Genomic DNA, 27,044 nt, shown 5'->3' with positions numbered 1-27,044 from the left:
TGATTGGTTGGTTCTTTATCTCTTTCCACAGAAGAGTAGTGTGTTGAAATTGGTAGATCCAGTCTGTGCAGTTATAAATATGATTGGAATCAAGCGTAGGGATTTAAAGATTTGAAGTAGTGATAGTGGAGCTACATTGAGACTGGTTCCCAGACTATCACAGTGGAATTATCATACCAAGTGGATACACTAAACAAATGACTTAATGCCTCATTGAATATTTTGAGGATTGTGTTTCATAGACATTTACAGACTGATGGACAACATCTGAAGTGAGAACCGCATTGACTTTTTTTTTCCCCATAGTGATAAGAAGGTGATAAGAAGGTGGGACTCCTTCTAGTCCAGGCAGCCCTTTCAGGTGTCATCTAAGTACCAGAAAGTTAAATGAACTTTGTTGTTACTAGGGGTGGCACTCGTTATACAGGCTGTCAGGATCCCGGCGCTCAGCATACCGGCGTCGGGATCCCAACAGCCGGTATACCGACAACTATTCTCCCTCTTGGGGTGTCCACGACACCCCTGGAATGAGAATAAATAGCGTGGTGCGTGTAGCGCGCCACTATACCCACAAGGGGCTCTTTTGCGATCACCCTGCTGCCGGCATTCAGGCTGTTGGGATCCTGGCGCCGGTGTGCTGGGCGCCGGGATCCCGACAGCCGGCAATTTGTAGTACACCTGTTCCTAGGAATCTAATGCCTATAGGAAGCTTCACTATCATACACAAAGGCTTAGTCACAGTAATATAGAATTTCAAAAGATAAAGGCAACATGAGCCATTTCAGTCTGTGATATGTTGTTCACAATATTATGCACAAACATCATCATAATCATAATCACATGAATTAAAGAAGTATCAGAACAAAACCTCAGAAAAACTCTGAATTTCCCAAATTTTAGGAAAATTAACAAACCCACTGTAGATCAAGGGGTTCCAATGCTTAGAAAAGTAAGAACTTTAACCCTTCCTGGAGGGTAACCCACACCAAGAAGAAATAACTTATAATATATGTATAAAAATTGGGGTGCCTTCTTTGTGTGTATTCACAGCCCCAAGCTTTTTTGGGTGGGGTGGAAGTACACATGTCGACACGCAGATGAAACTGGAGGCTCAAATGGTGCTACCAACTGGTTTGGGTTAGGATATATTGTCAAATCCCCATAGAGAGGGAAAAGAAAAGAGAAACTAGTTACGACTAGGGTGCACACAACCCAATTGCTAAGTAAAAATACAATCTTTAATATGAATATTGATATGATATATATATTCATATTAAACATTGTATTTTTACTTAGCAATTGGTTTGTGTGCACCGTAGTCGTAACTGGTTTCTCTTTTCTTTCGCCTCTCTATGGGGATTTGACAATAAACCCACTGTAGAGTCTGGTCTTGTTTCATTCCATAAATCCACTTTAACATAAATAAGTATAGTATACTATCAACATATATGTGAAGATTAGAGAGAACAGTTAAGCAGTGCACTGTGTGATAGATTACAGGAAACACATCAGTGTCCCCCGTTTCTGCTTCTGGCCATTATGCAAATGATTGAAAGGTCAATGAGAGTACCTGAAAGAGAAGTTACAGTGATCAGAGTTGAGTCCTGTATGGGAGTTAGATTGCCTCTGGTGGCGTAAGTATTGTAGAGCAAAATGAACCCAAGACAGATGTGTGTCACACTTGAAAAGAAGAGAGTCTATAGTACCTGTATTGTAGCTTTAGATTATGCTTGGCATGGTCAAACGTTTGCCAGATGGCCAGTCCGGTGGTGTTCGTAGAAATCATATCTTACCAAAGATATAACTTAATCTCACATATTCTGTTATTACAGGTTGAGTATCCCTTATCCAAAATGCTTGGGATCAGAAGTATTTTGGATATCGGATTTTTCCGTATTTTGGAATAATTGCATACCATAATGAGATACCATGGCGATGGGACCTAAGTCTAAGCACAGAATGCATTTATGTTTCTTATACACCTTATACACACAGCCTGAAGGTAATTTAATACAATATTTGTAATAATTTGTGTATTAAACAAAGTTTGTGTACATTGAGCCATTAGAAAACAAAGGTTTCACTGTCTCACTCAAAAAAGTCCGTATTTCGGAATATTCCGTATTTTCGGAATATTTGGATATGGGATACTCAACCTGTATTACTTTTTAATGCATTACTTTTTCAGGTTATTTGCTTGTGGATGTGATTAAAGGAAACAGATGCCTTCGTTTTTTAAGTTATAGCATATATGGTCATATGTCAGATCCTATATATGTGACCTAGAGGCTCTGTGCAGGAAAGCCCTATTGAAGATTTCACCAGGGTTTGTTCTGTACTTGGAAACAATATAGGCTCAGATATCTACTAGACATACTGTAACTATGTCTTTGTGATTAGGAAAGTTATTAGGCATCTGGAAGGACACCTAATCTATAGGAATAATTGAGCCAAATTTCCCATGTGCCATTGAGCAGATTTGTGGTGCCTATTCCCAGCTGCCTAGGAAGTACCTACCTGCCAATAGATACGGTTACACTGTAAACACAGCTGCTTAGATATGAATATCATAAAGTCTACTTTAACTATGGTCAGTTGCTCAATTTTCTGTCAGTGTAGTGACCTCACAATAAAATACCCTGTTCTTCTAAGGCATGGGTGGGGAACCTTTTTTTCTACCAAGGGCCATTTGGATATTTATAAAATCCTTCGGGGGCTATACAAAAATTATCAACTTCAAAATTAGCCTGCCTCTAGTAGATATGCCCCCATTAAATATGACCCTAGTAGCGCCGCTTACACACACACATTAAAAGAAAGAAAAAACACAATACTCACCAGGCCCGCTCCTGCTTCCAGAGCCTTGCCCTCTGCCTGGCTGCCTGCTCCTCAGAACTATGGGAGAGACGTCATGACATCTCTCCCATAGCACCGCACAGGCACACACGCACACTGCCAGAGCCGGAAGGCGGAGCTCAGGAGTGAGCTCCTACCTCCAGCTGCTGCTGAGGGGAAGGAGCCGGGCGCCCGCTAATAAAAAAATCTCAGCGGGCGCCCGGCATCTCCCTTGGTTAGGTGAGCCTGTGAGGGACAGATCAAGTGGCTTTGCAGGCCTTATACGGCCCGCGGTCCTGAGGTTCCCCACCCCTGTTTTAAGGGGTAAAATTAAGTCTTGTCCCTGCGATCTCTGTTACCATTCAGTTTAACCTACCAATGTATGCTCATTTGGTGCTTCTACAGAAAAGGTGCTTTTTACAAGCAGGTCCAGTGCAAAATACACTAGCATGTATGTGCCTTATATTTTCTTGCCATACCCCCAAAAGTCATGTGTTTAGGGAAAGTGCTACATTTTCAAACAGAAAGATCTACTTGCCCAAACATGAATAGATATAGTGCAGGTGATACCTATTGAGACCTCTCATGACAAATAGAGCAGAGGGGGGTAGAGAGGGAGTTGCCTGGGGTGAAGATAAGGGAACATGGGTAGTCTTGGCAGATAAAGGAAATGTAGAAGAAGAAGGAAAAGGGACACCCTGAATATAAGGGAGAAGTGTAGAAGACACAGGGGAGATATTATAGACATTTGAAAGGACACAAGAGATAAGAGGGAAAGTGTAATGGGATATGGGAGAGATGACGCAATACACAAGACAATAGTGAAAACTGAAATAACACAGTAGACAGAAAGAAGAGTAAAGGCCAGTACTGACGGGAGAGATGTGTGCTGAGCGATCTGAACACAGACCGCTCAGCACACATCTCTCCCCCAGCTCATGTGCTGAGCAAGAGGTGGGGATGGACGGGGGGCCGCTCACTTCACACAGCGGTGAAGTGAGCGACCCGCTAGATTGAGCCTGCATGCAGGGCCGTCTTAACAGCAATGTAGGCCCCTGGGCACAGCAATGCACTGGGGCCCCTACCGATCCTCCAGCGGTAGGGGTGGGGGGTGCTATCAGCGGCAGCTTTGATTTCTCGCTGGCGGTAGGGGGTGTTCTATCTTCCACTCAGCTTGTAGGACCTGGAGCAGTCATTTCTGCTAATTACTCCTTTACTGCACAGGTGGTGGGAGATGGGGCGGGAGGGAGAACACTAAACTGTAGAAGTGGGCATTGTAATAAATGAAGGGTCCCAAGTACATTACTTCCAGGGTGGTAGGGGGTGTTTAATATGTAGAGTGGGGTGGATAGTAGAGTGGGCTTAATATTCATAATTTTCCGGTGGGAGGGCAGCTTGCTTGACTGCAGATATCTCAAGTTCCTGGAAATAGATTTCTTAGCTTTGAATGGAATAAAAAAAACTAGAGAGTCCTACCTGTCAGAAGGTACTGGGGAATTGGGGATCAGAGTTCAGGAGCCTGAGCAATCCAGAGACGAAAATATAAAACTGCATACCAGGCGTGTGGAGCTGGAGCAGGGACCAGCTGCTTGAAGGCTGATATCTCTTGTTCTGGACACAGTAGAGACAAACTGCCAGTGGCCACTGAAAGGGGAGAGTCCCAGATTTTGGAGTATATCCTCAGAAAAACTCGAAGTCAGACAGAACCCGAGATATCTGGCTGGAAATAGCAATTAACAGGCTTGGATGGGGACCACTGCTTTGACATTGAATATCTCCGGTTCCTCAGGGCCGATTTTAAAAAATCTGGTACCCCTGGAAAGAGGAGACCCTCAGCTATCAGCCTCGGGCCCTTATACTCCTGGGACCCTTGGGCAAGTGCCCATTGAGCCCATACAAAACGACAGCCCTGCCTGCATGCAGGCTCAATCTAGCACTGGCGATAGCGATACACACGACAGATCTGTGCTTAAAATCTAAGCAAACTGACTAGATTGCTTAGATTTTAAACATGGATCTCTCCGTGTGTAGCCCCCTTAAGAGGGACACAGGAGAGTAACTGACACAGGGAGGACAGCCTTGCATTATTTAATATGTTTTAAATGATTCTACACAGTGTAAAAAAGAATCTAAAATTAATTTCAGACTATTCATACCCTAAAGCTCCTGGGGACATTAGTGGCTTCTGCATTACCATACCAGCATCTACAAATTAACTTTTCGATCATAGTATATAATCAGCAATGGGTTACCATGTTGTATTAACAACATGTATTGCTTTGGCTGGGAAGGTGTTACAGTAATTGTGCCTCACATATTCTATCATATCAGATCATGACATTTTGCTTGGCACTCCATTTACTTGATTATTTCTGGACTGCTAAACTCTCCTAAGAGGAGGAGTGGCACAGTTGGTAAATAAACTGACTTTCAAGGAGACGTTCCTGGCTCTGTTCCACTGTGAATTCCATGTGACCTTATGCTGAACACTGTCAGTATCTGAATCATCACAAATATGACCACAATCTCTACAGAATAGAGAGTCGCTGTACCAGTACCTACTGTAAATGTCGCAGTGTGTAGCGTCTTGTGCGTTTGAATATGTAATGTTATTACTGACTTACACTATTATATCAAGTAGGGTGGACACGGTTTGCACTGCTGGAAACCAAATTGAACACAATATAGTCACTCTTTAGGGAAAGGACATTTGTGGGCACATCATTGAAATAAAACATTCAGTACACAAAGATGACGCGTGTTATAAGAGCCCTCACTTTCATGATTCATTTAAGTTATACAGTACAAGAAGCTAATCCGAAAAGTAATTTCAAGAGAACAGCCGAAAGGTTGAAATGAGTGCTGCTTTTACCCTTTTCCACCATGCATATTCCAGCTGGACGCGGACACTTGTAAAGGGAAGTACAGAGTGTTTTATCTGAGCTTGCGGTGTACTCCTTATACATGAGGCTGACAGTGTCATCATTTGTGCTCTGGTATAAGCCATCTCACCCTCTGAAATGTCCTCTACGGGGGGGCTTCAGTTAGGAGCGATGTTGTCACTCCTGCGAGCTAGTGCAGCTATATGCTGCACTTATGGTATTGCTGCTTTCACAGATTTGTGTTCATAGCCGCATAGGGCTGTGAGCAAAATAGCGTGAGTCCGGTGCGAATCCAAGTTGTGAGGGAGGTGGGGGTGGAGGGGTGATTTTTGATGCTGTTGCCGCCATTTACACACCATCACAATGGCAACTACCCCCCCCCCCCCCCCTCTCATCTGAGGATGAGTTAATTGGATTCCTGAAGATATAATATAGTCAAAATAGTAAAATAAAACATTTTTCAAGTTTATTTTGTAATACTGTATGTCTGTTTTATTAAACATATATGGAACCTACATTATTTCACATTCCCCAAAATTTTCAACATGATTTCTAAAATAAACTTGTTTAGCTATGACAAAAATGCAGTAGATTATGCAGACGACTTAGAGGCACACATAAGTGGGGTTTCACGTTGCCCAAAATCCCTCACATTAAATCATAACAGTTCTGCTGGTAAAGAGGAAGCAGCCTCCCAGTTATTGCATTCATTATAAAAAATATATAATACTTTATCTGAATTATGAGACACAATCTTGTGGGCACCTGCCTTGTTTTGTTGGATTCAATAAAAAGGCTTCTGTAATAGCTCTGACTAGGGAGGCCAATCCCGGGCCTTTTCTTTAATTCCAGGTATCGGGATTGAAAAATGATCAATAGCGGGATTCCTCAAATACCTGGGATTGGGTTGAAGATTTTAAAATTAAAATCTTCAGTGCCCTCCCACCTTCCCGGACCTTTCCAGCCCACAGAACTACTCACCATCCCATGGGAGTGCCGGCGGGTTCACTTCCTGCAGGTGGTGGGTGGCGAGGTGTCGTCTGGGCAGCGTGGGAGGCCGGCGTCAGACTGCGCAGCGTGACCTCTGACTTTATGCTGCCCACAGTGCACACAGCCGGGGGCAGGGGAAACTGGGTGAAGGGAACTGGGCAGCGTCTGAGCCTCTTGAGGACGCTCAAGGCTGCCCGGCATTAAAAAACATGGGGCTTTCTAATCCTGAAATCCCCGGGATTGGAAGCTCCAATCCTGGAATTGAATCCCGCCCAATTTTAGGCCTAAATCCCAGGTTCCTGCCAATACCGGGATTGGCCACCCTAGTTCTGACTTATTTTTTGGCACTAGTGCATTTTTCTGGTGTTTTCACTGTAGTGCTTTATTATAGCTTTAGGGAAAAAGAACATGCAGTAAAAGTTAGCTGTGGGCACTCCTCTGCACTTTCTTGATTGTAGAAAATGATGTGAAGCACTGGGTGAGTAAATGTAACGTTAAGAGAAGATTAGTATTTACTGTATTTTGTGTCATTGTATTCACGTACAAGGTATTATATTAATTTAGCAGCATGATAGTGAAGATGGATTTATTTAAATGAGATGAATAAAAATTTTGTTTTTTGTACATTAATGTACAGTTTCCTCATCATTGTTTTTCCCATTCCTTTATGCCTTATTCTTTACATTACTAACATTTTTTATTTCACATTAATGCTTTATTCAATTTCTATATGTCGTACGTTTCTATTACTCTTGCTTATTATTTGCTTTCTTTTCCAAAATCAAGCATTTGGAGACCTCCCTGTAGAGTAGCTGTATTTGCCTCTGCTAGTTTAAACATTTCTGTTTACCTTGTACTGTATGTGAATAGCATAATTGAGGAGAGATCGGTATAGTACACTGTAGAGATTTGGCCAATCTCTCCTTACTGTGCGAATGCATTCCCCTATGAGCCTAATAAGAAACGTTCAAGCATTCCCTGCTGACTTATTTTCAAAGTAATTTATCACATCTAGACTGTATGAATACATAAGAAATATTTACACACTAGACATTCAGGTCATAAATTTTATCGAAGACTGTGCTGTCTTTTTATTATATGCTTCTAGTAGCAACTTCTATAATATGCATCGTTGATGAGGTCAAAACATACCTGTATATACAGTATATATATATATATATATATATATATACACACACACACACACACACACACACACACACACACACACACACACATATACACATAAATTCACACACATTTATAGCTTGTGTTGTCATTTATAGTATGTACCTCTATCTATCTATCTATCTATCTATCTATCTATCTATCTATCTATCTATCTCTCTACTGTATCTAGCTATCTTATATCATAACTGTATGATACATGTTACATTTAAGAGTTGCTCATTCTGCACAAACTGGTAAACTGTAGTAAGACAAATGCAGCAAGACAAAGACAAATGAGAATGGTGAAATAATAATATGTGTATATAATAATATGTGTATATATAATTTTCCATATTCTATTATTTTTCAATTGCTAAAATAAATATTCGCAAATATTTTGTGTATTTCAGCATTTTATATTAAGTGATCACTTTAACTATGCAGTTGCTTATGGTTAAAATGTGTAAAAAACACAAACTATTTACACAAATTATTCAGATACGGTTCAGATAAGGTATAACTTACCTACATTATTTTGTTTTCATACCCATAACAAGGCAAGAGAACAGGAATAGTGTAAAACAGAGCTACAGTTAAGCGTATGTAAAACAGCAAAATAGTTGGACATCAAGGAACAACAAGGACAGTACAGAAGGTTTGTAAACTACCAGTGTTGCTGTGCACAGCTGTTCAAAGGCTTCAACACATGTTTTTTTTTTTTTTTTTTTTAGCTGGCTGGCGATGTTGCAAAAAATTCATCTACTTTGTATTGTGCCTGAATGCCTTTCTGTCTTCTGATTTAGGGCATGTACACATACAGTAGGCGAAGCATATAAAAATAAGTACACATTTTCCTCAATTTAGCATAGCCTTGAAAGCTTGGGGGTATATCTACTAAGTGACGTGTTTGTTCTCTTACCAGGATTGTGTTGTTTTTCTTGCAAGAGTCCATCCCACTGAGATACAAAGTCTAAAGCCGACACTATATCGCAGAGAAAGCACATTGTAGAATACAAATGAATATCACATAACCATCAATATTTCCCCCGTATAAATATAGAAACCCCAGTTACTAAGTGGCCAGTTTAGAACCCACCCAAGTAAATGATGTGCCTCTGACAGGCTGGGAAAAACGAAAAAGTATTGTTACATAATATTGTCAATAATTTATAACACACACGCATAGTGTGATCATTCTATGAGTGAGTGAGCAACAACCTATAGAAAATTTGTAAGGGGTCTATTCATGAAGCAGTGAAAAGTGTGGAGAAGTGAGCCAGTGAAGAAGTTGCCCATGGCAACCAATCAGCATTGACGTAACTTTTATAATTTGCATACTATACAATTGTACGGAGCAGCTGATTGGTTATCATGGGCAACTTCTCCACAGGTTAACTTCTCCACTCTTTTCACTGCTTCATGAAAAGACCACTAAAGGTGTCAAACCATGAATGATCCATAGGAAAAGCTTGTCACCTCAGATAAAAGGGATGACGTACAGTACATACAGTATAGGGTACTTTTATTTATTTAATGCCAGTTATTTATATAGCACACACATAATCCGCAGCGTGTTAATATGTGGCCATTCACACCAGTCCCTTCCCCACTGAGCCCGACAGATCAGGTTGGCTATTATTTATCAAGTGGACAAAGCTCACATAAGATCCACAAAAATTATCAATTTGATTCCTTTAAAATCAAAGGTCATCTAAAGGTCAGGCCACCCCATCAAGACTGTAAAGCTGGATGTTTAGATAGCTTCTAAATAATGGAACTGGTTGTACATATTTAGATCTTTAATCTTCTTACACTTATGATTTGAGGATATTGGCTCGCTGCTGTAGCAGCTCATGACCTCACAGAAGAAAGATTTTAGGTGATGACTTATTGGAGAGGCCCAATCTGCCTGGCTAGGAGTACTTTCTGAGTTCAAATGAGATCAAGAGCATGGAGTAAATTAGTGAATGTTCCCTGTGTGTTATCAGTAACTCCCTACCCACAAGCATGGTCCTACTAACAGTACTCAATTCTCAAGCCATGCAGTCTTCCAACTGTGGCCTCTGGCTGAAAAAAATAAATATGTAAGGATTAAAAAGTTATATTTTAAATCATAACCTTAATTAAATTAATAATAATAATAATAATATGAATAATACATTTGGGTTTCTTATGTATCTGAGACCTGGTCCCCTAACCCTTCCCCACCCCCAAATGCCCTGAGCCTATCAATCAGATTGGGAGTTAGGGGGCAGTGTGTGTGAAGACGCATGATCCATTCTGCACTTGCACAATGTCCCCACCATTGAACTTGCACGCTAATCATCGGATTAGCATACAAGTCTGAATCAAGACCTATAAGTTTATCTATATTTTCTATATGTTTTTTTAACCACCTAAAATTATTTTCTATTTATCCCAATGTATCAAATGTATCAAAATCCAAGTAAATTAATAGCCTGCATTCTCTTAAATATTGGTTAAACTAACACAATCGCTTTTGATGGGGACAGTAACGAAATGACAGCAGGTCTATTTAAAGTCCACTGAAGAAGTCCAGTGACGAAATTTTTATGGGCATGGTTTGACGCAAGGAAACTGATCACGGTCTGAGGACGTGGTGTTTATGCCTACTGGTAACTTTCAAAATCTGTTATACCAGCAGAGGTTTAACCACCACTTTTGGTACGGAAATTACCTGCTCTGTTTCATATGGAAATTTTAATAAAACTGATATACTTTTAATGCACTAGTGGCGCCCCCACTTCTTCGTATTTTTCCAGACAATTATCACTCACTCGGAATCGGGCTCTTGGGGAGGACAACAGCTGGTAAACCCAGTGTGCAGACTGACAAAGACCACCTGTCAGTGGTTGATTGGATTGTTTTATCCAACATTGGACTTGTAGTTCCACAGAAAACATTCTTTTAAGGAACTGTTTGTGCGCTCGTACTTGTTTTATCCTATTTAAAGTCATATTTAGCTTATTGTTTTGTACCAGCATACTATTTCCATAAAACCCATCCTGTTGTCACCCAAACGGAACAATGAGGACCAGTTGTAATTTGCAGCTACACTTAAAGCCTCATTCAGATTAGTATGTAACCCCACTGGTTTACATACTAATCTGATGGTGGGGAATTTACACATGGGATCCATTCTGTGCATGTGCAGAACAAGTCCTGCAATCACGCTCACAATGTCTGGACAGCCGCAGTCTGATTGACAGGCTGCAGCCGTTTGAGGACAGGGAGGGGGTGGTGCCAACCAGCACTTCCAAAAACAGGGGGTATGTTGCCCCCATTTTAGGGAAGTGTTGAACCGAGGTCTGCATCTGTCTATGCAGATTTCCTGGCCTCATTTACAGAGCTGTGGTGGCCAATCTATGTAACCTGAAGGTTACTTAGCTTCGTTGAGTACTCAGATGCAGCATCGGATCACACATGCATGCATTTATACCAGCTGCATTGGCACATGTTAGCATCGCTGCTACGTGCAAGGACACAGCAGGGAAGCTAACACCGTACAAATTGGAATCAGACCCTACGTGCATATCAGAGACATATATAGAGAGGCGGTGGCCCGTGTGCAGGCACCGTCCGGGCACCCCCCTCTCTTGCCGGGAGCTCTGGGCACTAGGGACCCGACCCTAGCGCTGTTCCAGAGCCAAGTGCGCATACACATATCTCTAGAAAATGGCACGGTGGCCATTTTCCCAGTGATTTTCCTACTGCGCAAAACACCTGGAAAATGGCGCCACGCAATTTTCCCAGTGATTTCTACAGCACTGGACTCCGGAGGGTAAGTATTAAAAATAATAGGTGAGGGTGTGCGATGTGGGCCCCCCTGAACCCACACTGCACCCATTATACATATACGCCAGTGGTGCAGATGTAACATCAGAGCTCAATTTACAATTTGTATAGGAAAAAGATTAGTTAATACGTGTTGTACTGTCCCGGATCATCAAGCCACGCTTAATAAAATGTGTATGCCGCTGAATGCTGTTTCAACAGATTTCAACATCAGCTACAAGTTCAAAGACTTTATAATACACTGAAGATTGATATTAAAGACATTAATTATTTCAGCATATTCTACAATAAAATGCTTTCCATGTACAAGATGATTGAGCTGTAATTAAGGGTGCATGTGGTTTAATTGGTCTTTAGTATCACATTCATTCATTAAAGGAAAGCCTAGAAATATGCCAGCTTTCTTTTGATACATTATTCAATTAAAGCAGTCAATGTAATTATAGAAAAGGAACCTGTCTAGATATTTAGGCTTCGGGCCCATGGGTTTTCATTCCTTGTTTGATGGGTCACAAAAAACGCTAAAACATAACTTGTATGTATATATAATATATGATATAAGGACCTGCTGCCCATTTTTACAGAAAATCAGGTTGAAGAAGCCTGATAACTAAAGTAATATACTTTAAAGGGACAGATGTCATTTCTCTTAGCTGCAAAGCAACCCTAGGAGGAAGCCTGGTGAGAGTGAGCATGACTCATACTTACAGCATCTACTGTTGTCACCTCTAGGAAGATAGGTACTGTACAGGCTGCTAGAGCCGGGTGGGGCACTGCAATTTCCCCACCCCCATGGTGCAATGTTTTACTGTAACCTGCTTTCCAGGTTGTCTGGGAGTACTCCCCGAAATTTGTGAGTCTCCCAGATGTTCTGAAAAAAATTATAGAAGTTTGGCATAATTCCATGTTGAATTTGTAAGGAAGAAGTAAATTTTTAAACAATGCACATACAGTAGTGCACATGTAAAAAATAGTTGTACATAAACCTGGCAAGTTCACTTGACAATATACTGTAATACTAAGAGTTACTCCAACTCACTGATGCACTCACTCAGACCTCGAATTTTGCTTTAAATTGATACCAATCAGAAGAGGTTGGCGATCGTTCTTCACAGATTGCTAGTAGCACCTTTAGTAACATGCAATCAGGGTAGTAACTAGGGGTGTGTGAGTGGTACCCTGCAGCCTGTAGCGCTGCTGGATAGCCACCTGGAGCATCCAAAGGACACTCCGGGTATTGTGGCCAGTAGCACTGCTGGAGAGCTGCCTGGAGCAACTACAGGACACTCCGGGCATGCAGCCTGAAGCTCTGCTGGAGAGCCACCTGGAGCAATCTATAGGGCACTTCAGGCATGCAGCCAGTAGCGCTGGCAGAGAGCCACCTGGAGCATCCACAGGACACTCCGGGCATGCAGCCAGTAGCGCTGCTGGATAGCCACCTGGAGCAACCGCAAGACACTCCGGGCATGCAGCCAGTAGTGCTGCTGGATTGCCACCTGGAGCAACCACAGGACACTCTGGGCATGCAGCCAGTAGTGCTGCTGGATAGCCATCTGGAGCAACCATAACCGCATGGAGCAACCATAGCTAGACTGTAAAGGGGGTGTGGTATGGTATGCCGGCAGCCGGGCTCCCGGCGACCAGCATACCGGCTCTGGAAGCCCGACCGCTGGCATACCGACAGCATGGCGAGCGCAAATGAGCCCCTTGCGGGCACGGTGGCACGCTACGCGTGCCATGCTATTTATTCTCCCTCCAGGGGGGTCGTGGACCCCCACGAGGGAGATAAACTGTCAGTATGCCGTCTGTCGGGATTTTGGCACCGGTATACTGTGCGCCAGGATCCCGACAGTCGGCAACCTGAAGACCACCCCTGTAGAGGCCGTTACTCTATTTAAAGGGTTAGTTCCCAGGTCTCTATTGGCTGTCCTAGCCTCTCTGGGGGCTGGCCTTACCTCCTGTGGTAACTGGCCACACGCTTTAAGCATAGAGCATGCCCCCGGTGGGCCCAGTCCGATATAGCATAAATATATATACAGGGCCGGCTCGAGGCATGTTCGACTCGAGCGGCCGTGCAGGGCGCCACCCTTAAAGGGCGCCGCGCGCTGGCGCCGCCATGTCGGAGCCTGGAGCAGGCCCTGATCTCCCCTGCTGTTTTCCCGGCTCCCGCTGTGTGCGCCGCCGCTGTGTGCGCTGTGCGGCGCCGGCGTCTGATGTGAGACACCGGCGCCGCACAGCGCGCACAGACAGCGGCGCGCACAGCAGCACTACCAGCAGCACTCCCCCTCCCTCGGCACAGCAGGTACTGGGGGCATATGTGGCACTGTGGGGGGCATTTATCTGGCACTGTGGGGGCCCTTATTTATCTGGCACTGTGGGGGCATTTATTTATCTGGCACTGTGGGGGGCATTTATTTATCTGGCACTGTGGGGGGCATTTATTTATCTGGCACTGTGGGGGGCATTTATTTATCTGGCACTGTGGGGGGCATTTATTTATCTGGCACTGTGGGGGGCATTTATTTATCTGGCACTGTGGGGGCATATCTGGCACTGGGGGCATTTAATGTATCTGGCACTGTGGGGGCATATCTGGCACTGGGGGCATTAAGGTATCTCTCACTGTGGGGGCATATCTGGCACTGGGGGCATTAAGGTATCTGGCACTGTGGGGGCATATCTGGCACTGTGGGGGAATATCTGGCACTGAGGGGGCATATCTGGCACTGGGGGCATTAATGTATCTGACACTGTGGGGGGCAATAATGTATCTGGCACTGTGTGGGCACTTATGCATCTGGCACTGGGGGCATTTATGCATCTGGCAATGTGTGGGCATTTATGTATCTGGCACTGGGGGCATTTATGTATCTGGCCCTGTGGGGGCATATCTGGCACTGTGGGGGCATTTTTATATCTGGCACTGTGGGGACATATCTGGCACTGTGTGGGCATTTTTATATCTGGCACTGTGGGAGCACTTATGTATCTGGCACTGTGTGGGCACTTATGTATCTGGCACTGGGGGGGCATTTATGTATCTGGCACTGTGGGGGGCATATCTGCACTGTGGGGGCATTTATGTATCTGGCACTTTGGGGGCATTTATGTATCTGAACTGTGGGTGCATATCTGGCACTGTGTGGCCATTTATGTAGCTGGCACTGCTGGGGGGCATGTCACGTGTAGCTGGCACTGCTGGGGGGCATGTCACGTGTAGCTGGCACTGCTGGGGGGCATGTCACGTGTAGCTGGCACTGCTGGGGAGCATGTCACGTGTAGCTGGCACTGCTGGGGGGCATGTCACGTGTAGCTGGCACTGCTGGGGGGCATGTCATGTAGTGTTCCCGCTAGGCGTCTGTGGCTAGGCAATGTGTCTCAGTGCTCTCCCTGGTGCAATGTGTCTCAGTGCTGTGCCTGGCGCAAAGTGTATAGGAGGTTCTACCTGGTGCAGTGTGTATTAGCTGCACTACTGTGTGGTGTAATGCAAATTGCCACTATTATGTGGCCACGTACCTTCCCCACGAAGTAACTCCCCTTAATTTTTGCTGCGCGCCCTCCCTGTGATCAGCACCATGCCCTAAAAAAAAGTGAACACTATCATGTGTAGCTGGCACTGCTGCGGGGCATGTCATGTGTAGCTGGCACTGCTGCGGGGCATGTCATGTGTAGCTGGCACTGCTGCGGGGCATGTCATGTGTAGCTGGCACTGCTGGGGGGCATGTCATGTCTATCTGGCACTGCACATTATGTGTATCTGGCACTATACTGGAGACATTGTGTGTGAGGAACACTACTGTGGCTATGTGTAAGGCTGCTAATTGTGTGAAAATATATTTATAGTTTGATGATATGAAGTTACGAGGCCACGCCCACTTTTCAAGAGGCCACACCCACTTTTCCGGGAGTGCGCGCGCCTTCGGCGTGCGCATGGGGGGGGGGGGGGGGGGCGCTTTTACATTTTCTCGCTCAGGGTGCTAGTAGGCCTGGAGCCGTCCCTGTATATATATAAGTGAAAACAAATAGCTAACAGTTTTTTCTGTCAAATATATGTCTGTGTCTTTATTATTAATATTATTACATTTGTTGTTAAATTATGTGCACAAATGACGCATCTCATCCGAAAGAAGGTTGAATAAAACCTTTAAATCTGGAAATATCTTTGAAGAAGAGCAATTTTGACAAATCTCCTCTAAGTACATTTGCCACTAAACCCCTGGGCACCCTCAGCAGTGCAATATGGTTTTACCAAGATGCATATTTGCTCCATTTCATTTGCTTTGCTCTTAACAACAAATGAGGCCCAGTTTATTAATAAACCAATGTTAAAAACAGTGTATATATAATTTCTCACATACTGTACTGAAGCAATCTATTAGCCTCTGCACATCTTCACAGGATATCACATTACACAAAATTCAAGGGCAAAAGCATCTTGCTAACTTCAATTCTAACACACTTTTAACAAATACATGCCTCCTTCTGAAGCTTACGCTAAATAGGAAATGTGATAGAAAAGTAATAGTTTCTTATATTTTCAAACTTTTTTAAAATTGAGTATTAGAAGCTACTGACTGTTTTAGACCCCATACATCTGCTTGCCGTGTCTTAGATTCCCCCGATGCGCTGAAACTGCCAATCTGCTGATTTTAAACCACCGATCGGTGGCCATTGATGATTGCGATCTGTCGCGAAATCTGGGAACATCTTCATGTTAAAATTCCCCGATTTGACAGTCCCAACCATTTTTGATAGGGATTAGGGAATTGAGATTTTTCAACCTGTGGAATATTCCCGATTCCCCGACCCAGGCGTTGGGGGATTGGGAAATTGCGACAATCCGTTGCAGATGTATGGGGGCCTTAACATCCAATCTTACCTAAATTTCCACAAATTTTGTGATTACTTACCTTCTCTGCTACAATTTTCTCACCATGGTATCAAAGCTTTGAAAGAGATAAAGTACTGACCAATCAACTCCTAACTGTCATTTTTCAAATACAGCCTGTAAAATGACAGCAGCTGATTGGTTGGTACTTTATCTCTCTCTACTTTGTCTTTGATAAATTTCCCCCCATGTCTGCTTAGTGATCACGTCTCTGCACTACTCTGGCTGACTTACTTGCAGTGGGCAGTACAAGTTATAATTGGGGGGCGTGGTTTGGCTGGCAGGGAAGGTGGCTGTGTTTCACCTCAGCTCCATCGGTGATCACCCCTATAAAGCTCATAAAACCCCTTTGCCTGCTTCACACACAGCCAAGACCTTGCACAACAGACCCTTTAATCCCATAAACACGACCTAGGGAGACCCGCGGAGTCGGGAAGCGCTTTTAAGTGCTTCTGCGGACTGCGGCCTTCTCCCCGGGAAGAAGCCGGGACCTAGAGTAAGAGAAAAGTCCGGGCCGCACCATCCGGAAGTGGAGCTCCGTCATACGAAGATACCTGGCGGCTACCATCGTCCCACCCGGACCCACTATATTCGGGGGTAAGTCCGCTCCAGGCACGGAGCTCAGGCCGTGGACGCTGTGGCGACTCCCACTGGCCGGGACCCCCGCGACACTGCTGTCTCCCTCCCGGCCCCGCAGCGCAGCATAGAGCACTCCGCTGTACAGACCGCCTTATTGCTCCGCTGAACGGGTAACGACATCCGCTCCCCCTGTGCTCAGCAGGCGCCGGCACCCTCCCTCCGGCCTTCAGTTACATCACGCCGGGAGGCTCCACGCAGTTGCCTGAGGTAACAACACAACTGGGACTGACACCATCTCCGCAGGCACATATTCCCTCCTCCCCCAGGGCACACCTGTACTTTAACATTAAAGGGGTACCATTAACTGGGCTTGCGGAGTTGGGGGAGGCCCTGAAGCACCCCTGCAGACCGAGGCCTAGCCCCATACTTGAAGCCGGGGACTCAATTAACCATAACACCTGAGACAGGCTCCCCTATGCACCCAGAGTCCTAGCTCACACAGCAAACTCCCCCTGGTGGCTACTTCAAGAAAATACACCAATGAAGTGCATTTAAACCCATTCAAAGGAAAAGCACCTGAATGTTTCCCTATATCTCTGAGTAAATGGCGTTACCAGCTATACACCTTTTCTAGCTGCTGTAACTACTGATACCGTAATACATCGCAGATGCTAAACCGCAGGGAGCTGCTTTGCTAAAGGCATTCTTGTGTGAGCTATGTAATTACTTCTAACTTCGTTAGACTACGGGTGGTTATCCCAAGATAATGCACCAAAGACGTGCACTTGAACCCGCCCAAGAGAAATCATTCAAACATCTTTCTGCAATATTGAGCGAATGGCGCTATCAACCATATATTTCATCTACCTGTTGATGCTACTAATACCGTAATGTACAGCTGATGCCAATCCAAAGGGAACTGCACTGCTGATGGCACCCATATGCGAGCTATATACATTAATCTAAACCTCGTTGATCGGAGTCCAGGAAACTAGACCTCCCCCCCGCTAGCTGAGTGATGACCAGGAACTAAAGACCTATTAAAAAAGCCGACACATCAACCCCTCGAGGAAATATGTCACAATCCGCTCTGAGACCTTTCTTACAACCCACCCCGCCTGCCCAGGCTGATAACCCACCAGAGGCAGATCACTCCATCCCCTTGCGGACACCCCACCCATCTCCCTCAGGCACGGAAACGCCACTTGAGAGCCCCCCAAGAAACAAAGATCTGCAAGAAATTCTGGCCTATATGAAAAACCTACCCACTAAGAAGGACCTGCAGGACACTGTGAGACGTGAACTGGCGGCCGTGGGACAAGATATCTCCCACGTCTCAGACCGAGTGATGAGCTTAGAAGAACACCATGATTCCTCCGATACATTTTTAAAGTCCATGGAGTCCATCATCGAAGCTCAATCCACAGAGATACGATCACTCCAGACCCGACTAACAGATTTGGATAACAGAGGGAGAAGAAACAATATCCGAGTACGGGGCCTGCCGGAAGACGTTACCCAAACAGGCCTAATAGACGCCCTTACAAAAATCTTCAATGAAATCCTGGGCAATGACCCCGACGACAATATTACCTTCGATAGGGCCCACAGAGCCTTGAAGCCAAGAGGTCTCTCTTCAGATAGCCCACGCGATGTAATTTGCAGATTACATTACTTTTCCCAAAAGGACGACATCATGCGCAAAGTCCGACAGCTCGACGGGGTCGACTTCAATGGCTCACCAATCCAAATATATCAAGACTTGTCCTGGTTCACTCTTCAACAGCGGAAAGCCCTTAAACCCCTAACGGATGAACTCCGCAAACGACAATTAAAATACAGATGGGGATACCCCTTTAATCTCCAAGTCTCCTCGTCGGGAAAAACCCATACACTCAACACGTTCATGGATATCCCGGAATTCTGTACGGGATTGGGTATTCCGAAACCTAACCTACGCGATTGGGACATCCACAATCCAGAGCTACCACCTTTCCAGCCTTTGCACACTGGAGCTCCCTGGACAGAAGTACGAAAGAACGGGAAACGAAACTCCAAAGGCAGCCCCCCAAGCGAGGATCCACGAGCTACCTGATGGAACACCAATGGAGGGTCACAATTCCCTGCACACAGCGTGAGACTATATTATACCTCTGGTGGATCTTTATTTGTCATTTAGCAGTTATGGGGTCTTGACCCATCACTCCATCACGGAGTGCGGACTGCAAAATGAAACCCATCGAATATGAGACCCACTGCAACCAAATACTAGTTGCGATTTACAGTTTAACGAGGTTTACAGTTTATAATGTATAGATTATACTTAACAGTATACGACTAGCTAACATTGTATATGTTTAGTTACTTTAGCTCTATCTTAGATTAATAACCAGATGCCCAAGGCGGGAGTTCCCTTGTCCGCCCCACACCCGCTCATGGCAAGCTTGCCTCTTGGGTCTCCAATCCTTAACTGGTTTGGTGGCCTCAACGCGGGTTATTCAAAAGTTAATGTTATTGTTTACCTTTTTTCCATGTTTTACCCTTCTCATACCTCCCCCATACCTTCATCACTCCCCTCCCTCGACCACTCCAGGACAACAACGACCCTCTATGACCCACAATCATCATGACATCCCCCGGAAAAACTAAAATAACATCACTCAATGCGAAAGGCCTCAATGCCCCTGAGAAAAGATCATCCTTACTGCGGTCCCTATGGGCTGACAGAGTAGACGTCGCACTAATCCAAGAGTCACATTTTAAAATTTCCGCTAAGAATCCGCCCCTGACAAATTTCCGCTTCCCCCAGGCCTACTATAGCAACAACCCAGATACCAAATCTAAGGGAGTAGCGATAATGTTCTCCAGGACTCTCCAACTGTCGGACATATCAGTCCACAAACCGATCCCAGGGCGCCTCCTGGTAGTCAATTGCAAAATATGTATGTGCCCATATACATTTGTGGCCCTGTATGCCCCAAACAAAGATCAGATCCCATTCTTCCGCTCGGCCCTTACCCTACTCGAGCCCTTACTTACGGGGGTTGTGGTTGTGGGAGGAGACCTGAACTGGATAATGGACCCATCCTTAGACTCATCCTCTGGCTCACCCTGACTTTCCCAACGTCAACACCGACAGGCTAAGCGACTATTTCACGATCTGCAGTTGGTAGATTCCTGGAGAATACTCCACCCCTCTGACAGAGACTACTCATTTTACTCGAATCCACATAACGTTTACTCACGTCTCGATTATATATTTTTGAGCCACAGACACCTCCCTCAGCTAATATATTCCTCCATAGGCTCGATAACCTGGTCAGACCATGCCCCAATACATATGACCCTCTCAACCCCCCAAACAGCTCCAGGCCAATGGACCTGGCGCCTAAACGAGCTACTCTTGCAGGATCAGTACTGCAAAGGCGAATTAGAGAAGGCCCTGACAGAATATTTCTCCCTTAATGACACCGATGAGGTCTCTAAAGTTACCTTGTGGGAAGCACACAAATGCACCATTAGAGGCAAACTTATACAGCTGGGGACTTTTATGAAAAAACAGAGGTCAGCTCATATTACCAAATTACTAGAACGTCTTCACCGCCTCGAGTCCTTACATAAACAATCCCTTTCAAAATCTGACTACTTAGACCTGATAGATACACGATCCCAATTGAAAAAAACCCTCACAGACAGTATCCAGCTTTCTATACGCAAGTGTAACTCCAAATACTACCAGTGGGGTAATAAACCTGGCCGCCTTTTGGCCCAAGCACTTAAAGCACAACGCTCATCTCTGTACATCAGTAGCATAAAAGACGGAGACGGAACCCACAGATTTAAATCCCCCGAAATAGCTGCGTGCTTCAAACAATACTACTCCCTCTTATATAACTTAGAGACCCGAGCCGATAATACCCCTACCCCTTATAACCTCCTACAGGCAAAAGCGTACCTAGAAAAAGTATCCTACCCTGTTCTAACACTAGCAGATAGAGAATCACTAGAGCAACCTTTCACCCAGTTAGAGTTGGAAAATGCCCTAGCCTCGACTCCCACTGGTAAAAGCCCGGGGCCGGATGGCTTCACACTTACATATTACAAACAATTTAAAGACCTCCTCTCCCCTTACCTTCTCCAGGCCTTCAATTCAATCTCTGCGGACACCCATTTCTCGGCCCAATCCCTGGAAGCTCACATCTCAGTACTGCCTAAGCCCGGTAAGGACCCCTCGGTGTGCTCTAGTTACAGACCCATATCCCTACTAAACATTGATGCCAAGCTATTTGCAAAATTAATGGCAAATAGACTGAATGTACTCCTTCCATCACTGATCCATAATGACCAGGTGGGCTTTGTTTTAGACCGTGAAGCCAAAGATAATACCACAAAGGTCCTAAGCCTAATCCATATAGCATCCCAAGGAGGTCCCCCTACGGTGCTAATGTCCACTGACGCTGAAAAGGCCTTCGATAGAGTCAGCTGGGGCTTTATGAGGTCTGTTCTGGGGCACATAGGACTGGGCCCCCTGGCACTTGGCAGAATCATGGGATTATATAGATTACCCACAGCCCGAGTCCGAATCAATGGGACATTGTCTGAACCCTTCTGCATAAACAATGGGACACGACAGGGCTGCCCACTATCACCTCTACTATTTATCCTATGCATTGAGGCCCTTGCAAGGGCCATTAGAGCTAATGGCCTCATCACAGGCCTGACAGTAGGAGATACAGAACATAAACTCTCCCTATTTGCTGATGATCTACTGGCCACAATAACGTATCCGATCACCTCCCTACCCCATTTTATGCAGGAACTGACTCACTTCGGACAACTTTCCAACTTTAAAATAAACATGTCTAAGTCGTGTGCCTTGAACATATCCTCACCCCCCGACACTGTGAATAAACTTAAGCAATCCTTCCCATTCACTTGGAACACATCACACCTACCCTATCTGGATGTACTGCTACCAAAAGACTTATCCCGCTTATTTAACCTGAACTTCACTCCTCTCCTCCGGACGATTAGAGCTGATTATAGTAGATGGTACCTCAAGCCACTATCATGGTTGGGGAGAGTGAACGTTGTAAAAATGAATACACTCCCTAAATTACTATACAAATTACAAACCCTCCCAATACAAATCCCAGACTCCTGGTTCAAGTCCATACAACTCCTGACACAGCAATTCATATGGTCTAGGAGAAGACCAAGAATTAGCAGATCCACAATGACCCGCTCTACCCGGAGTGGGGGCTTTCAATTACCAAATATCAGGGGCTATTACTGGGCAATATTGCTCAATAGAGTCTTGGACTGGACGAGGAGTCGGGATACAAAACAATGGGTGGCACTAGAGGGACTCTATATGCAGCAATTCCAGGAGAGCTTTCCGTGGCTCCCCTCCCTCCCCAAGACCCATACCACTCACCCAACTATCAGCGCGACCCTTTCATTCTGGAAAAAAGCACGCACCTGGTCAAATATTTCATCCGCTTTCGGCCCAATGACTTCTTTTCTAGCCAACCCAGACTTTCAACCCGGCTTAACACCATCACATTTCAGTAACTGGGCCCTCGCGGGTCTCTTCAGGGTAGGCCAAATAGCAACTTCCACAGGGGTTAAGCAATTCTCAGAAGTAAAACTAAAGTGGGACATTCCGCAGCGAGATTTTTGGAAATATCTACAACTAAGACACTACATACATTCCGGGCATAGACACCCCCAAGCCTCAAGGGAACTTACACAGTTTGAGAGGCTATGTGTTTCCAGAAGCACCCCCCACCATACAATCTCTACACTTTACAAACTAATACAAGACCTTGAAGTCCAAACACCCACACCCTTTCAAAAGGCATGGGAGAGAGATCTGGAAATCCGACTGACGGATAAAGAGTGGCGTATGATATTTCTCAAAGCCCACAAAAGCTCAGTGTGTATACAAGTCAGGGAAACCCAATATAAATTGATAATGCGGTGGTACAGACACCCCTCCCTCCTCCATCACATGTACCCGGGAGTGACAACCAAATGCTGGAGATGCCTCGGCGCAACCGGTTCCCTAATGCATATTTGGTGGTCCTGCCCCTTAATACGCCCTTTCTGGGCAGAAGTCATTTCCATCTCCCAAAATATACTACACACACCTGTCCATACTGACCCGGCCTTTTGGCTGCTCTCCCACTCCCCTACCCCACTGGCACAGCACAAAACGTCACTGCTACGTCATCTATCCAATGCAGCGCGGGCAATTATCCCCACCCTGTGGAGGTCTCCAACTCCACCCACAAGAAAACTATGGTTTGAGAGGATCAATCACTACATGAATATGGAGAACATTCTCTTGAGCTCTAGAGATAAACTCTCAGAATTCATGGCTATGTGGCTACCATGGATAGATTATACCACCTCCAAAGAGTATAAGGAGCACCTGTATACAACCAAGTGAACTAGCAATGCAACCAGCCCCCATAATGAAGGCATCCCATCCTCCTCTTAACCTACGAACCTCCTGGTACTGGTCAACCCCGATCCCTGACCCTCCCACTCCCCATTCCTTACCTCGCCCATCATACCCCCCCCTTTCCTCTAATTACTTCACTATCATTACCTCGATGTTTTGATTAGGATTATTGTATAAACAGAAGGCAATTGGATAACGTATTAAATATTACAGGATGATATATTGATGACTATACTTGTAATAACCTTCAAAACCTGTGACAACTTTCTATATTGATGCTGTAGTTTAGATTATACCTAATTCTAACTGCATTTATAACAGCCTTCTGAACTCAACTGTGTTGTAATTATTGAATTTTCTTGAATAAAAACAGAATATACAAAAAAGTTATAATTGTGGCTGTAGGGTGAGAAAGGCTTATGAATTAAAGAGTTGGCAAATCACCACTTGACTCATATGCCCATAGGCACTGCACACCCTACACCTATCGCATATTTACCTATCTGCCAGAACGTCTGAGATACTCCAGATTTTCTGAGAGTTCACCTAAACTCTTTGGAGAGTAAGCCAGCCTCCTAGATCCTACCTACTGTGTGGGTGGTGAGGCATGTACTTTATGATACAACTTGAGTTGAATGGCATCACATTAGCCCTACTATGCTGCCCAATTTTGTGAATCATGACATTGTACAGTGGGGAGCGGACCATGGTGACACTATTCACGATGACATGCCAGCCTGCACCACCCATATTTCCAGAGCGAGAAGTCATTAAATTAAGCAATTATGAGCCATGGTAGCTACATCACTGATTAGAAGGGATAATTGGATTCTAAGTCAGCCATTGAGTAGCATGATAGCTCATTCATAATTAATACTAAAACTAACTATATATACAGACAAATATGTTTTTTTTTGTTAAACAAGTGAAAATAAACCATACCGCCATACTTTTTGTACCTTTCTTCTGGGAGAGTAAGCGGCAAGGTAGTGAAAATGGAGTTAGAAGCGGCTTGATCATGTAATTTGTCTCACATCATCACACCCCTGCCACTCACTGTTGACTGAAGAGGATGGAAATGGATAACACATTGATGGCATGTTGCCACTCACCTTACATCAGTTGTTTTTTTATTTAATTAAGAACATATTTTTAAAAATGTACTTACATTTCTAATTCAAACAAATACACCTAGGGGGTGACTAGAGTCCCCACCCCCTAGTGTCCATATGTCCCCATTGAAGTATTCCTTCTCCACCCCACCAGTGGCAATGCAATTTTGAATTTAAATTAAATTAACAAGTAAAAAAAATTTTTTATAGAAAATAGTGTTGTTAATAGTTTTACTTTTGGAAAAATAAAAAAAAGCTTCAATAATTGTCCTTTACTGCCTCCTGTACTGTCCATCCTGATAGGGCAATAGTGACAAGAGGATTGCAGCAGGATGTACCGCCATGCTCCTTCTTAATGAGGTTTCTCCATGCCTTGCTGCAATCTGGTGAAGGGTTTCTTAACTAGAGAGAAGCCCAAACTCAAGGCCCTTTTTTTTTTTTTTTTGCAGGATTTAGGTCTTTTCCATGCTTGCCTACCTGACCCTCTCCATGAGGGAGAAAATGCTCTGTTCCTGGACTTTCCTGGTAATGTATGATTGCCATCACCTGTGGTGAAACACCTTTCTTATCAATTAACTAGCTCACCACAGGTGATGGCAATCATACATTACCAGGAAAGTCCAGGAACAGAGCATTTTCTCCCTCATAAAGAGAGTCAGGTAGGCAAGTATGGTCTTTTCGCTCTATCATACTAATATAGACCCTTTAGGGCTTAAAAAACATCACTGCTTAGGAGGTATAGTGTAGCAAGAGCTTATGCTTAATCTCAGCTGTGATGAAATCTTGTCAGTTTAGATCTATTCCAATTCTATGCTACACTTCCCAAATGCTGTATTAGTGACATGAAATTACAGGGTTGGTTGTCATATATAATACACAGATTTAATGAGCACAGAAAGATTTATGATAGCATTGTACAAGATCACTGACTATATCTGGGCCTCTATGCCCACTAGAGCCTGTGCGGTGTTCTGGGAATTGCTGACGCATGAAAGAAAGAACGTAAATGGCACATCTCCTGTATGACACCCGTAAAAGACAGCAGGGTTTTAGGAATGTGTTATCCACTAAAGGTTTGCTGCGGTATCAAAGGAATAAGCTGAGAGTGACACACATCCTACTGCGCACATATGGTGAATTCTGCATGCCCAGGTATTACATTACAGCTAGTGCAAAGAAAGTAGTTACCTGCACCTATACCACATATGCGCCTTTTATATATATATATATATATATATATATATATAGGTATTGTTTGCAGGCGGCACTCACGGACTCAACTTAAATAAATGACCCGGACACTCCTGGGTATGATACAACGTTTCGGTTTTTATAAACCTTCGTCAGGTATGAATGAAATACAGAAAAAAGAGCTTACCTTTATACAGAAACTGAAACACCAAGTGAAAATCTCGTGCAAAGACACGTCCCGTGTTTCCGCTGACGTCATCATTTCACATTATTGATCTAATGCCAACACTACTGTCCTGGGGACATAATGCTTACAGGAAACAGTTAAAAGAAATCATTTCATTTAATCCATACGGAGAGACAGTGTTTAGTAAATGAATCCACTTGATTTCAAGCTGCAAGAGGATTCTTCCTCTGTCACCCCCCCTGATATCTTCTTTAACATGATCCAACATCATGTAACGGAGTGAGGATAGGCTGTGATTACATGCTTTGAAGTGTTTAGCTACGGGCTGATCTACATTCTTACCCTCCAGTATCTACTTAATGGCACTACGGTGTTGTGCCATCCGTTCTTTAAATTGGCACACAGTCTTGCCTATATAATATAAACTGCAGGGGCACCTAATGCAGTAGATAACATATTTGCTAGTGCATGTGAATACGTGTTTTAGTTTAATCTGGTTTCCATTATGTGGGTGCCTAATATAATTGCCAGTCTCCAAATAAGTACAAGTGGTACAACCCAGGCACCTGTAGTTGCCCGGCTTTCTTTTCATAAAATGCTCAGGATATATAGTCTACTAGTAGTGTTGGCATTAGATCAATAATGTGAAATGTATACTTTAGACATTTGTATTGCTGTATCCATGGTGACGGTTTTTTACTTCCACTTTGCCCCAGTCACCGCACTGGCGCCGTCCGTCAATGATGACGACAGCGGAAACACGGGACGTGTCTTTGCACGAGATTTTCACTTGGTGTTTCAGTTTCTGTATAAAGGTAAGCTCTTTTTTCTGTATTTCATTCATACCTGACGAAGGTTTATAAAAACCGAAACGTTGTATCATACCCAGGAGTGTCCGGGTCATTTATTTAAGTTGAGTCCGTGA

At 44.3% G+C, this 27,044-nt stretch overlaps 1 protein-coding gene across 5 annotated transcripts in view; it reads right to left on the bottom strand.

Moving 5' to 3' along the window:
* FGF13 (fibroblast growth factor 13) overlaps positions 1–27,044 on the bottom strand; it is a 676,355-nt gene that overhangs the window by 355,322 nt on the left and 293,989 nt on the right. Inside the window, exon 1 of one of the 5 annotated variants that reach the window (XM_063937421.1) lies at positions 8,797–8,820. The exons of the other annotated variants lie outside the window; for them this stretch is intronic. The gene's annotated coding sequence lies outside the window, so the exon portion shown is untranslated. Of the gene's footprint in view, positions 1–8,796; positions 8,821–27,044 lie in introns of those variants that run through there. 5 annotated transcript variants of the gene reach the window in all.

The sequence above is a fragment of the Pseudophryne corroboree genome, chromosome 8 (assembly GCF_028390025.1).
Source record: "Pseudophryne corroboree isolate aPseCor3 chromosome 8, aPseCor3.hap2, whole genome shotgun sequence".
NCBI classification, from domain to species: domain Eukaryota; kingdom Metazoa; phylum Chordata; class Amphibia; order Anura; family Myobatrachidae; genus Pseudophryne; species Pseudophryne corroboree.
This window is presented reverse-complemented; position numbering and strand designations above follow the sequence as displayed.